The sequence below is a fragment of the Belonocnema kinseyi genome, chromosome 2 (genome assembly GCF_010883055.1).
Source record: "Belonocnema kinseyi isolate 2016_QV_RU_SX_M_011 chromosome 2, B_treatae_v1, whole genome shotgun sequence".
Classification (NCBI taxonomy): Eukaryota; Metazoa; Arthropoda; class Insecta; order Hymenoptera; family Cynipidae; genus Belonocnema; species Belonocnema kinseyi.
The window spans coordinates 22,263,773-22,276,773 of record NC_046658.1 but is presented as its reverse complement, the minus strand read 5'-3'; positions in this window follow the sequence as shown (position 1 = coordinate 22,276,773).

Below are 13,001 nucleotides of genomic sequence, written 5' to 3'. Positions count from 1 at the left end.
TTTATATATTTTGTTTATAAAACAAATCAATATTATAGATAAAAATTCACACTATGTATAAACTATATATAAATTTCCGCCTGGGTTAAAACATTATTAGTTTTTAAAAGAGATTCATAATTTTGAACAATTCCAAGTTACGTTCGCTTTTGACATTGAATACGAAATATTTAAAACTTTTAACATATTTAGGTTATGCCGTTGTGTTTCATCTAAAAATTGGTATTTTTAAACAAAAATAATTCGATTTAAATCCAATTATTTTTATTTAAAATAAAAGATTTTACAAATTTAAAGAATTTAAGATTCTGTTCAAGTTTTTCAACAGAAATAACCATTTTCATTACAAAATTATTTGTTTTTAAAGAAGATTCATAATTTTTTAACAATTCTAAGTTAAGTTTACGTTTAACATCGAATCTGAAATATTTACAATTTTTCAACAAATTTGGGTTAAACAAAAATAATTACATTTAAATTTAATGATTTTTATTTTAAATAATAGAATTCACACATTTGAACCAATACGGATCCTGTTAATGTTTTTCATCGGAAATGAACATTTGCATTAAAAAATTATTAGTAATTAAGGAAGATTCATAATTTTGTAACAATTTTAAGTTAAGTTGGCGTTTGACATTGAGAATAACATATTTACAATTTCTCCACAAATTTAGGTAATGTTGTTGCGTTTCACCTGAAATTAGTATTTCTAAACAACAAGAATTAGATTTAAATCCAATCATTTTCATTTAAAAAATTGAATTTACAATTTGAACAATTTTGGATTTTGCTAATTTTTTCATCGGAAGTACAAATTTTTATACTAAATTATTAGTTCTTAAAGAAGATTCATAATTTTTAATCATTTTAAGTTAGGTTCGCGTTTGAGATTGGATATTAAATATTGACAATTTTTCAACAAATTTATGTTATGTTGGGGTGTTTCATCTGAAATTGGTATTTTCAAACAAAAATAATTAGATTTGAATTTAGTGACTTTTATTTTAAACAACAGAATTTACAAAGTTTAAATATTTTGGATTCTGCTGAAGTTTTTCATCTGAAATAAACAATTTAATCACAAAATTATTAGTTTCTAAAGAAGATTCATAATTCTTTAACAATTTTAAGTTATATTGGCCTTTGACCTTGAATATTATATATTTACAATTTTCAAACAATTTAAGGTTATGGTAATAAACATCTCTATAACAAAATGATTAGTTTTTAAGGAATTTTTCATATCTAAAAATTTTAAGTTGGTTGGCGTTTGAGATGAAAAGTTTATATTTTTAAAGAAAAATCATTATAATTTGAACACATTTTTTAACAGATCGCGTTATTAATAGAAAAAAATTATTAGATTGAAAAATGTTTTTTTTTTTTAATTTTAGCTTAATCCAGCCGTTGTTAATATATATTTCAAAAAATATTTATATTTTAGAAGCAAATTAAAGTTATGTTAATTTTTGTACATATATTATCAAGGATAATTTCTGAAATCAATAAGCATCAGCAAACCTTTTTGCAAGAAGTCGATTGACTTTGAATCATATGAGTGCAGATTTAAAAAGCCATAATAAAACCGATTTTTTAATACTATTTTTGACTTATTCTTTAAACAAGAATTGAACATTCCTTAATGAAAACTTCTTTAAAAAAAATATAAAATAAAACTTATTGAACGATTTTGTACAATTTAATACGAAAAAAGAGTTCTTCCTTATTCATAATGTGTCCCCTAAGGGTTTAGATGACTTCCATTCCTGACAATCTTTCCGTTTATATCTATATTTTTTACAATCTTATTCTTTGTATATCTACAATTATTTACAACTATTTACATAAAGTCTTATATCTATTTCCTTATTTCTATTTCATGCGATAGCGCAATATAGGACTTATTAGCATACGAGTGAGCGAGCGAACGAAAGCGAGAGTGCAAGCGAGAGAGAGAGAGAGCATGAGAACGCTAAAGCATCTTAGACTACTTAACTTTTACTTTACCATTACTTACAATTTTCACGCTTCTAATCTAAACGACTTCCGTTTCCTTTTTCTTTCACTTTTTTACACATCCATTTACCTTTTTCACGTGCATTCTTTCATTCTCTCTCATTCGCTCCTCTATCACCCTCCAACTCCTTCATCCATTCTTCTCCTAATTCATCTTCACCTAGAATCTTAACCACATTTTTTTGCCAGCTTTCTTTATCTACCATTCCTCTCCTACATCCTTCCCATACATGTTCCCATGTTTCCTCCTCCTATTCACATATTCTAGACTTTCCGTTCTTTTCTTTTTCCCAGTACATCCCCTCCCTTATCTCGTTTTCTAATCTAAATATTGCAATTCTGGTCCACCTTCTCTCTCCCTATCCCTTTTCCAAATACTTTGGCACCCCTTCCTTTCTTATCATCTTATACCATTTATTGTATTTTGATCCCGCTCTAATACTTAAGTTATCCCTTTGCGCTTCTTCTGTCACCATATATACTGGCGTCCTCCAGTCTGCTCTAGTGTCCACCTTATATACCTTTCTTGCAAACCCTCAATATCTTTCCTTTCTTCTCATCCCCATATCTATGCTCCATAACCTAATACCAGCCATACCAGCGTATCGAATAACCACATTGTCTTTCTCCAATTTTTGTTAACCTTCTTTTTCCTATTCCCTATATCTGTTTCATTACCCCTGCTGCTTTTTTCTCTTTTCTCTTATATGAGCTGTATGATCTCCATTCGTTTGCAAGATATATCCCAAATATTTATATTCTTTGACTTCTTCTAACTTTATTCCTTTCCATCTCCCTGTCCATTCTTTCTGAATTCTAATCCCTCTCTTATTCCTTTTTTTATCATAACTTTTTCTATTTCTCCTTGGTCTAATGAATCAAGTGCCGCCTTTAAGTCCACGAACATTGCTACCATTGCCCCCTTTTCCCTTTTAATTCTCTTATTTACTAGATAGTTAAGAACATATATGTTGTCCATTACCCCCATTCCTTTTCTAAGCCCTGTCTAATTCGGTGACTCGACCCTTTTTTCTTCAACTTCTATCTTCAATCTCTCCGACAAAATAGTTACATATACTTTATACAGTGTTGGCATCAACGTCATCCCCCTATAATCTTTAACCTCCTCTCCCTTGCTTTTCTTTACTATTGGTATAACTACTCCTTCTTTCTATAACTATGGCCACCCATCTTCTCTCCATACTCTATTACACATTATCCATGCCCATTTCTCTAGTTCCACCCCTCCGTGTTTCCATACTTCATTTGGAATCTCATCTATACCAGTTGCCTTTCCATCCTTCATTATTCCTAAAACTTTAACTATTTCTTCCCTTGAAATGCCCGCTTCCTCATCTCTTTTTCTACATTATTTTCCTCCCTTTACAACTTTTCTCTCTACTCTTCCTAGAAAATCCAAAATCTCTTTGCATTTTGCACTTGCCACTTGTAACCTCTTGTTAACCTTCCCCTTACTCTTTCCCGTCCCTTTTCATCTAGCCACGTGTCCATCATTATGACTGCATCCCATTGTATCAAATTTCTCATAAACTCCCTATCCTTCCTCTTCTACTTTCCCTTCACCTCATTTCTTACTATCTGTTCCCTTTCTTAAGCCCAATCCCACCATACTCCATCTATCTGAATTCTCCCTTACTTAACCCATGTTCTCTTTCCCTTTTTTCTTTCCTCTTCCGCTATTTTCCTTAATTTATACTGCATCTTCCTTTCTACATATGTCAAATCATCCTCTATTCTCTCTGGACTACCATATAATAATCTCTTCTTTGTCATTACTTCGTCCACCCCTTCCTTCAGCTCCTTCCCCTCTAATCTTATACCCTTTATCACTATGTTTAATTTTCTTTCTTCACTCTCTTTCTTTTCTATTCTTTGTTCTATCTTTCTCAGCCTTTTCATCTCCTTATTCCCACTCACGCCCCCACCACAATCTTCTTCCTGCTTCTCTAGTTTTTGCTCCAATGACTGCATCCCCTTTTCTAGCTTTCCCCTGATTTCTTCCCATTTTTTTATTTCTTTCTTAACTTCAGCCATTTCCCGCGTAATTTCCTTCTTTAATTCCTCTCCCCTTTTCTCCTGCTTTTCTTCATAAATCCCCATTGCCTCTATCATCACTTTTCGAAATTCCTTTAGTCTTTCCTCTTTCATCGACACTTCACTTTCATCTCCGCTACCGTCAGCACCCTTACTGTTATCGCTCTTCCCTACCAAACTCTGCTTTTCCGGCGGCGATCTAAACATTTTCTGATATTTTACACTCCCCCCGATATCTTCCTTCTCTTCACTGCTTTCCCTCTCGAAAAATGCTTTCGAAAATACTTTAGAAAATTTAGGTTTTGATCCAAACGAGTGAAATACAGGAAAAAATCTCAAAAAGGAATCATAACTTTTCAAAGGCCTAAAAAATTTAATCTTGAAATTTTTTGGTTGGACTTGAAAATGTACTTTCATTTTACGCAAGTACAATGAAAAAATAGAAGATTGAAATTTTTGATCCAAATGACTAAAAATAAGTGGGAAAATCTTAAGAAGGAATTAAAACTTTTGCAAAGTCCTGAATAATTTTATTCTAACAGTTTTTTTATAGGACTTGACAATTAAGTTAAATTTTACGCAGGGTGTGCATGGCACGCCCTGCAGCTATCATCGGGAATGTCTTGGCTCAAAATATGGCGACGGTATGTTAAGGTAGAAATGACACCGTCTTGGAATGCCAAAATGAAACCCCCGTGCCAGACTTCAATCCGGGCGATTTAAGGAAAGCAAACGTTAGATCATACGACATTGACTGATCTTCCACATTTCTGTGGAAGATACCGTGCATCCTGTTATCGAGGAGCTGTGCACTAAAGTTTTTCTCTTTTGCTTTCTTAATCCGGGCTTTTAGGAGTGAGTACTCGAGATAGATAATATTTGGTGCATTTTCCTCACCACTAATACTGAAGTTAAGTCCGAGTGTTTGAGCAGCCCCCTCCGCTGCTTTGTACAGAAACGCTCCTTTTCCCACTTTTTCATGATTCCTGACCATTTTAAGAAGAAGGTCCCTTCCATTTGCGACTCTTAGTGCTGTACCCAGAATAATCCTGTTGTAAAGACATTCAAGACTCAATATTCCGCGAACACCTTGACGGCGTGCGATGTACAGTCGCGGAACAGAAGACTTGAGATGCATGCTTTTGTTCATGTGCATAAACGTTCTTGTCCCGATATCAAGGAATTTGAGCTCGTTCTTCGTCCATGGAAATACTCCAAATGAATAGAGTACTATCGGGACGGCAAGCATGTTCGTTGCAGATAATTTGTTCCTGGTCGACAGTTCGGAAGACCAAATTTGCCGAATGAGACGTTTTTATCTGCTTCGGAGAGTATCCTTTATAGATGTCACATCCTGAATGCGGCTTTGTGGTACGCCCAGGTATGTATAAGTCTCTTCAGCGCAAAGTTGTCGTATAGCACTTCTATCAACGAGCTCAGGATCTTCAGAGATGCCATTAAGTTTTCCTCGCTTCAAGTAAACCTTCGCGCATTTGTCTATCCCAAATTCCATTCCAATTTCCTTAGTATATCGTTCGACAATCCCTAGAGCTATATGTAGTTGCTCTTTGTTTTTAGCATAGGTCTTAAGATCGTCCATGTAAAATACACGAGTGAACTTGCACTTTCGATCTGCAGCTTTGCCGCACAAGCACCCGCCGGAATGGCGAAGTGTTAGTGATAGTGTCAATAATGTAAGACAAAAGAGGAGTGGGCTCATGGTGTCGCCCTGAAAGACACCTCTCTGAAAGGTGACTTTGTTAGATGTCACACAATTTTTTCCAGATAAGATAGTAAATCTGGTTTTCCAAAGCGGCATCAATCTTTCTATGCACCTAACGATTTGCGGATGAACCTTTAAGCTTTCCAAAAGACAGATGACAAGTCTATGGGAGGTCGAATCGAAAGCTTTCCGACAATCAATCCAGGCCATAGATTGGTCACGCTGGTAGAATTTTGCATCTTTGCAGACACATCTATCGATGAGCAAGTTCTGCTGACATCCTGCTACGCCTTTCTTTGAGCCTCGATGTTCATACATTTCTTTCCAGACAGGTTCAATTGCCCGATGAATCCTATCATTTAGGATAGCTGTGAATATATTATACAGTGTGTTCAGACAAGTGATTGGCCTGTAATTCTTCGGGTCAGCTAAGTTGCCTATTTTCGCCAGGAGTATTGTGAGCCCTTTCACCGACTACTCCGGAATCGGCTCTTCCGACTTTAAATATGAAGTGAAAATACGGGCCAAATGCTGATGGGTTGAAGGAAACTTTTTCCACCAGAAGGTTTTGATACAATCTGGTCCCCGTGCGGAATAGTTCTTCATCCGTTTTAATACTTTTTTCAACTCCTCGGTAGTGATGGGTGGAAATTCTTGATCAGGTATTATGAGGGCATCACAGAACTCCTTGAAGCTATTTATATTTTCTGAATCTTCGTCCAGTCTATGCTGCACTTCGCAGACTTATCTCCAAAATACTTCGACCTCCTCTGGTTTGGGCGGGTGGTCGCCAGTAACTGGAGGGTCTTGGAAGAGTCGAGATGGGTCAGAGAACAACTGTTCATTTTCTCTGACCCACCTCTCCCACCACTCTAGACTTCTCTCAGCATCAGATCGTATCCGAATTCTCTCAATAATATGCTGCCTGCATTGTCAGGAGCTTTGACTTGTTAAGTGTGTGATAACGGGTTCGGATTTCACGCTCGAACTTTGGAACCTTGACGGTTAAATTCCTGCCGGATCTGACGTAGTCAATCACAAACTGAATGCGGGATGCGTGCTGTCTTTCCCAGCCTATCTTTATGGCAAGTTGATGCATTCGACTTTTGGTCTTATGATCAACTGTTGGTTTTGTTTTACGTTTCGCATCGGCCAAAGCTCTCGCTGCATTATACACACAATAATTGATAGCCCAGATGTCGGATTCTTCGTAAAAATGTCCACGAAGTTCGTGATTTATTTCAGACAGATCTTTAGGCTTGAGAGAAACTTTGGTGTTGATGTTTCTCCGGGTCATTAAGCATCGCTCTTCCTCTATTGAATTGCTGCCAGCGGTTGGTCTTAGTGTCGCCTCTCTTTCTCTGTTGTCGGCTTGTCCCAGCTGTGGTAGAGTAGGCGTTCCGCTTACATAGCCCCTTTTTCGGAGTAGCTCGGCATGCTTTCGCAGACGTTGCTGCGAAAACGGTACTCGTAGCACTCTAGCACGTCGTGATTTAGTCGCTCCGTCTACCTAAAGGTCCCGAGATTCCGCCGATCCATTGCATTGAATCCATTTTGATTGGCTTCCCCAGCTCTAGAGTGGTCGACATTCTTGACCGACCCATTGCCGGGAGCCCTGCGTGTTCTGTTGTTTTGAACCGCACTTACTACAACTATGTTTGGTGTTGTCATTGTTGTTCCCACGAGAAACTAGGGAAAGGGGTTCGTCCATCCTTGTAGAGCTCTGCATGCAAGGATAATGCTGCGTAGTCTGGGAGGTCGCCTGGTATCCCAGAGTCACCGTTCTAGACGCCTCACCCAGGTGCCATTTAGTTTTCGGCATGGTTTTCATACCACCGCTTGGGGGTTAATTCCTTCGGGACTTGAGGTTCAGATTGTGAATCTTTAAAACTGCATTTCGTGTAATAAGCAACACATGTGGGTATATGTTTCTGATAAGCATTTCCATGCATATTGGTAACTGACTCTAACAAACAATATGTCAGCATATATTAGAAATTGAACCTTCTCTTTGTATTTATAATTTTTAAATTTCAAAATGTTATCCATTTCTGTGAGAAATATTAGTGTGCACTTATTATACAGATTATCATAATCAATTATGTTTTTCAAGAGATTTTTCAAATTTAAAGTAACACAAACACTTGTCACAAATATAAGTGGGGCAACGATCTTTTGTTATTTGTGATTTCACTGGTCTAGATAGATTTCTGATTAAAGCAAAATGATACACTTTTACATCTGAATCAAAGTTAGTATTTTCAATCATAAGAAGGTGAATAGTAGGTTTTTTTAGATTTTCCTGGCTTGAAAAAACTGGAACAATTTCCTCCTTCTTACTGTATTTATCATACTCTAATCCGTATACATTTATACTTAAACCGTTCATTTACTCAAATTTTAGAATATCCTCAAGAGTAATTGGAAACTTTATGGCATTATAATTTGAGTTCTGAACCATCAAGCTGAGGATAAGAAGTAGTTCGATCTGAATGGGTTTCAGCAGGATGAACAGCTGCCATTACTGACCAGAGAAAACAATACGAGTCTTTATTTTAAATATTAATCACAGCTTTTTTTCTCTGTATAAAATCAGGTAATTCAGTGGAAGTTGAAGCTCCAACTTGAAAAGGGGCGTATCTATTTATATTAACCGGTAAGCTGACAATTTCTATTAATCTCCACCCTGAATCTGATGTTTTTAAATCTTCAATTTTCACTTCAACTTGTTGACGAATTTTATCCTCAAACCATCCACCAATATTTATATACGTTATAATAGGATTATTTTCAGTGTAAACACGTTTTGCCTTGGTTTTTTCCTCCTCTCCCACTAATGCCTTGGAAATACCTGTCAATTCAACGCAAGCTATGATATTACCTATACTATTAATTGCATTCTTAATTCGCGAAATAAACATACGTTTACAGTCATCTAAAAATGTATTTAAATCTTTACGAATTAAATTTGTTACAAGTCCCGTTCTTATTCGTGTTTGAAACGCACTTGCTACATCACCCCAACACAGCCTCTCACTCAGCTTCTTCGAAGCTTAACTCATACCAGTTCCTGTCTTGAAAAACTTTTTGAATTTTCTTCTTGCAGTCTTCAGATCACCAATTAACGCCGTAATCGCATGTTTTTGACCCACAGATAGCAGAATATTCTCGCTCAATATTTTGTTTCATATCCGGATGTTTTTAGTTTCCGCCCTCCTCCACAATCTAATTTCATCAGCTGCTGGGGGTTGCTTCTCTGGTATATGTCGATAGCCCATCTTCATGATTTGTACAATTTTTTTACATTTTTCGAAATCCATTTTTAGCTTTAAATGGAATCAGCGAACACTTATAGAACCACCATGTAGATTTCCAGTTATTTGAGGTTATGTAAGTCTTGCTATCAACTGATGACACTTATACAAACACTACACAGATTTAAAGTTATTTGAGATTATGTGCTCCACTGCTGCCATGATTCCGGCTATTCTAATTATCTGAAATAAAAAAAAAAACCATACACCATTTTATGCGCGAGACTTGAGACTCTGCGCAGAACTAAAATAAAGAAAGAATTTAAAATAAGAATTTGTTTTTGTAAACTTCAGAAAAAAATTGAATTGCATTCCCTTTTTTGGGTGTCTATATAAGTGCTAAAAAAAACTAACGAAGCAATCTTAATTCTTTTAGTTCAACTTAAAGTTATATATGCGCTAAAGATGCTGTACAAATTTGAGCAGAAACAGTCAAATAGTTTTCGACATATCATGGAAGCAGTTTAAAAAAGTCTTTTTTTTTGAGAAAAATACGTTTACAAGTTGTTGTATATAATTCATAATAAAAATTGCCTCACCATCAATCTGCTATTCCTGGACCATAGAGTACATATATTACGTAAGACGTTTTTCTTTTGTTTGAATAAAGACGAGCACAAAATTGCTGTGAAGTTGAGAAGGCCACAATGATTTAAAAAAATTAAAAACGTATTAAGTAATATATGGATGATCCCTGTGTCGATGCACGCTCCCTTATACCTGCTTCGGTTTGCGCGTGTAACTTTTCAACCACTACAAATCGCGAAAAATCCTTTCACCCATGTCTTTTATACATGCTTTAGACGTGATTTATGAAAAAATCGATTTTTTTATCGGACACATTAGAAGACCTCCTTAATTGATGGAATCACCGAAAAAATTCCCAGTGGGCACAAAATTTGGCGATATCTTTACGACATCTTTACGACAACTTTACGATATCCTATATCCATGTCGTTTAGGTGCCTTTACGATTTCGTAAATAAGTTGTTAAGGCGTCACCAAATTTTGGGCCCACTGGGTTGCACTTTGTTATAGATCTTGGAGCGCTTTATACTTCAAACCTACTCTATGGTTGTTGACCAGTATAATGATAAAAAACGGGAAGTGTACCGCTTATATACTGCTAATATTGTTAAAATACGGCAGCACTGTCGATAAGGATTCCAGGAATCATGATGGCTTCATCAGAATGGAATTTTATTTACTCCAGAAACAGTTTAACATTATATGAAATATGACGCCCCTGTCGGCAAATATTAAAGCACAACGTTTAATTTATTTATTTCACATAGATGAGGATTCCAGGAATCGACGATGACGTCATCAGAATAGAATTTTGTTTACCGAGAATTGTTATGATATCACGAGTGTGATTTCAGATTTTGAAACTTTTCAATGACGCATCATTGCCATAAACATTTAATACATAAAAATTATATCACTTTGGGGTGAGAAACTTCAATTGCGAGAATAGCAGGTATTAAATAGCCTAATATTTCGGTATTGTATATCATATCATCTCGTATTCCATATTTTTGGGGTTTGCTATTCGCACGGAGAAAAGTGGTCCAGAAGCCTCCCTACCTATTTACTCTCAGTATTTGTGGGCTGTATGTTATTTTGAACCAAAAATGTAATTTTTCCGACTGTGGGTCAGGAATGTGAAAATGAGATCATATGAACTCTCATCTAACACAACGCTGCCGAAGGTTGGATGAACCTCTCAGAATGAAACACTAACTAGCTATGACTCTCGGTTGAAACTAACCGCCCTCCTCTGCCCCCAAACCTTCATTAATCGAAGTTTTTTGTGTCACTGAGGTAGAGATTTATATTAGAAGTTAAAAAAGGTAAGGCTGATGTTTTGGCCTTATATGCTACGTGTAAATCGTACAAATAAGATTGGAATGAGCAAATTCAGTTTTTGAAAAACCGGTAGAAGTTGCAATAAAATGTTAAACAACAAATTTTTTTCAAAGAATGCGCATTTTTGTGAAGAGAAAATGAAATTACGTCTGTTTTAATATCAATGCATGTTATGAATTGTGATAATATATATTTATGGAAATAATATGGAAGTCGAAACACAAATTTGAGTACGGAGCACGAGATACGTAATGAGAATGAGTTCGTTAAGGCCGAAGATTTATGTGTAACAATTTGTTTTTGTGTTTCGAAACAAAAAGGTAAGTGTCAGTAAAGTTATCGTTCAGAATTCATATTCATTTATTTATTTAACATTGAATACCAAAATCTTTTAGCTTCTAACATATTTAGAGATTGACGTTTACACTTTTTGTTGAAATATTTTTAAAAATTCCGGAATTTGTATAATTTTTAAGCAGTAAGTGTAAACGTAAATCTCTAAATGTGTTAAAGGTTAAAAGATTTCGGTATTTAACGTTAAATAAATAAATATGAAGTTTCTAAACAATAAATTTATTGATGCTTGCCTTTTTATTGCGAATCATGAAGCCACATTTGTAAAAATTAATTACCTTACACAGTTTCAGAACACTTAAATAACTGATACAAAAAAAAATATTCTAGCTGCTCAGCAAATTCTTATTGCGCGCTATGCGTGCGGCGCTTCGGGCAGAGTTTGAGTGCGTCGAGGGCGCGCGGGTATGCTCTTGCGCTTCGCGTTCGATTTCGTACGTTTAGTGCGTACACTTTTACTACATTTTTTTAAATATTATAAATATGATAACTTAAATCGGCAACTGTGTTTTAAGTTTCTAAGGAATTACATTCATAAATTGGAACTGAATTTTTTTCCATTTGATTTTAAAGAAGTTTCTAAAAACACCTGCGAGTTTGACGATATCATTTTCATTGCGATATTAAACCGTAGGCTTGGATTCCGTTTGTTCAAACTACAGTCATAAGGCTACTTAACTCTACTTTGATTAATTAACCTAGAGCATTTATTATTCATGTGCAATTGAAACAGTTTTTAAAAATAATTTGTAACTTAAACTTCACGAACTTAACCTTCATTTTGGGACTCTTAAAAAGTTATCACCCACAAATATTCAAAGAACAATAAATTACGATTATACAGATAAATGATTCGAAAAGTACCTACATGATATTAATTTCCCAATAATGGAACTTTTTTTAAAACAAAAATTGATCACCGCCGAAGCATTAAAAATGATTATTTGACATGTGTGATGGAACCATAACTCCCCAATCTAGACTAGAGTAACAAGGGCTATATGTGACCGCGCTCGGGCTTAAAAAGCCAGTTCTATCCCATCGATAGTGTTGAATATCCCTCTTCAAAGTTACTAATATGGAGATTACGTTTAGCAGCGTATTCCAACAAACCAATAGAATACATTAAAGAAAAAGAAAATAAAGTTGCTGATTACTTATTGAGAATGTTCCCGATATATGACCTACTTCAAGAAGCCGAAGGCCCAGCTGAACTGTCACTTGAGGATTTAGAAGAGGTATCCCTTAACGACAAAACGCCCGATAGTTCAGACGATGATTCGAAAACTAGCACACCCGCACCTGAGCTAGCCCCCAGACGGAAACTGCCCGAAAGGAGAATGAGTGCCCGGTAACAAGCGTTGGATTCAGAAAAATTAAGAATTTGTATTCCTATGAATACGCGATTTTTCCTCCGTCTAAAAATCCCCCAACGGGAACAGAAAAAGTGCAAATCCTATTTCTCTCAATCGACTCAGTAAAATTTAACGAAATCATTTATTTAACCTATTTTTCATTATTAAATCTTTTTATAACTTATAAGTTCAAACAATATTCAGATTTGTATTTATTTATATTTCGATAATTTATTTAAACGTCTTAAAAAATTCAGCAAAGAAATCTATGCAATTATGTGAATTTAAATAATTTTAACTCTAGAGAAACAG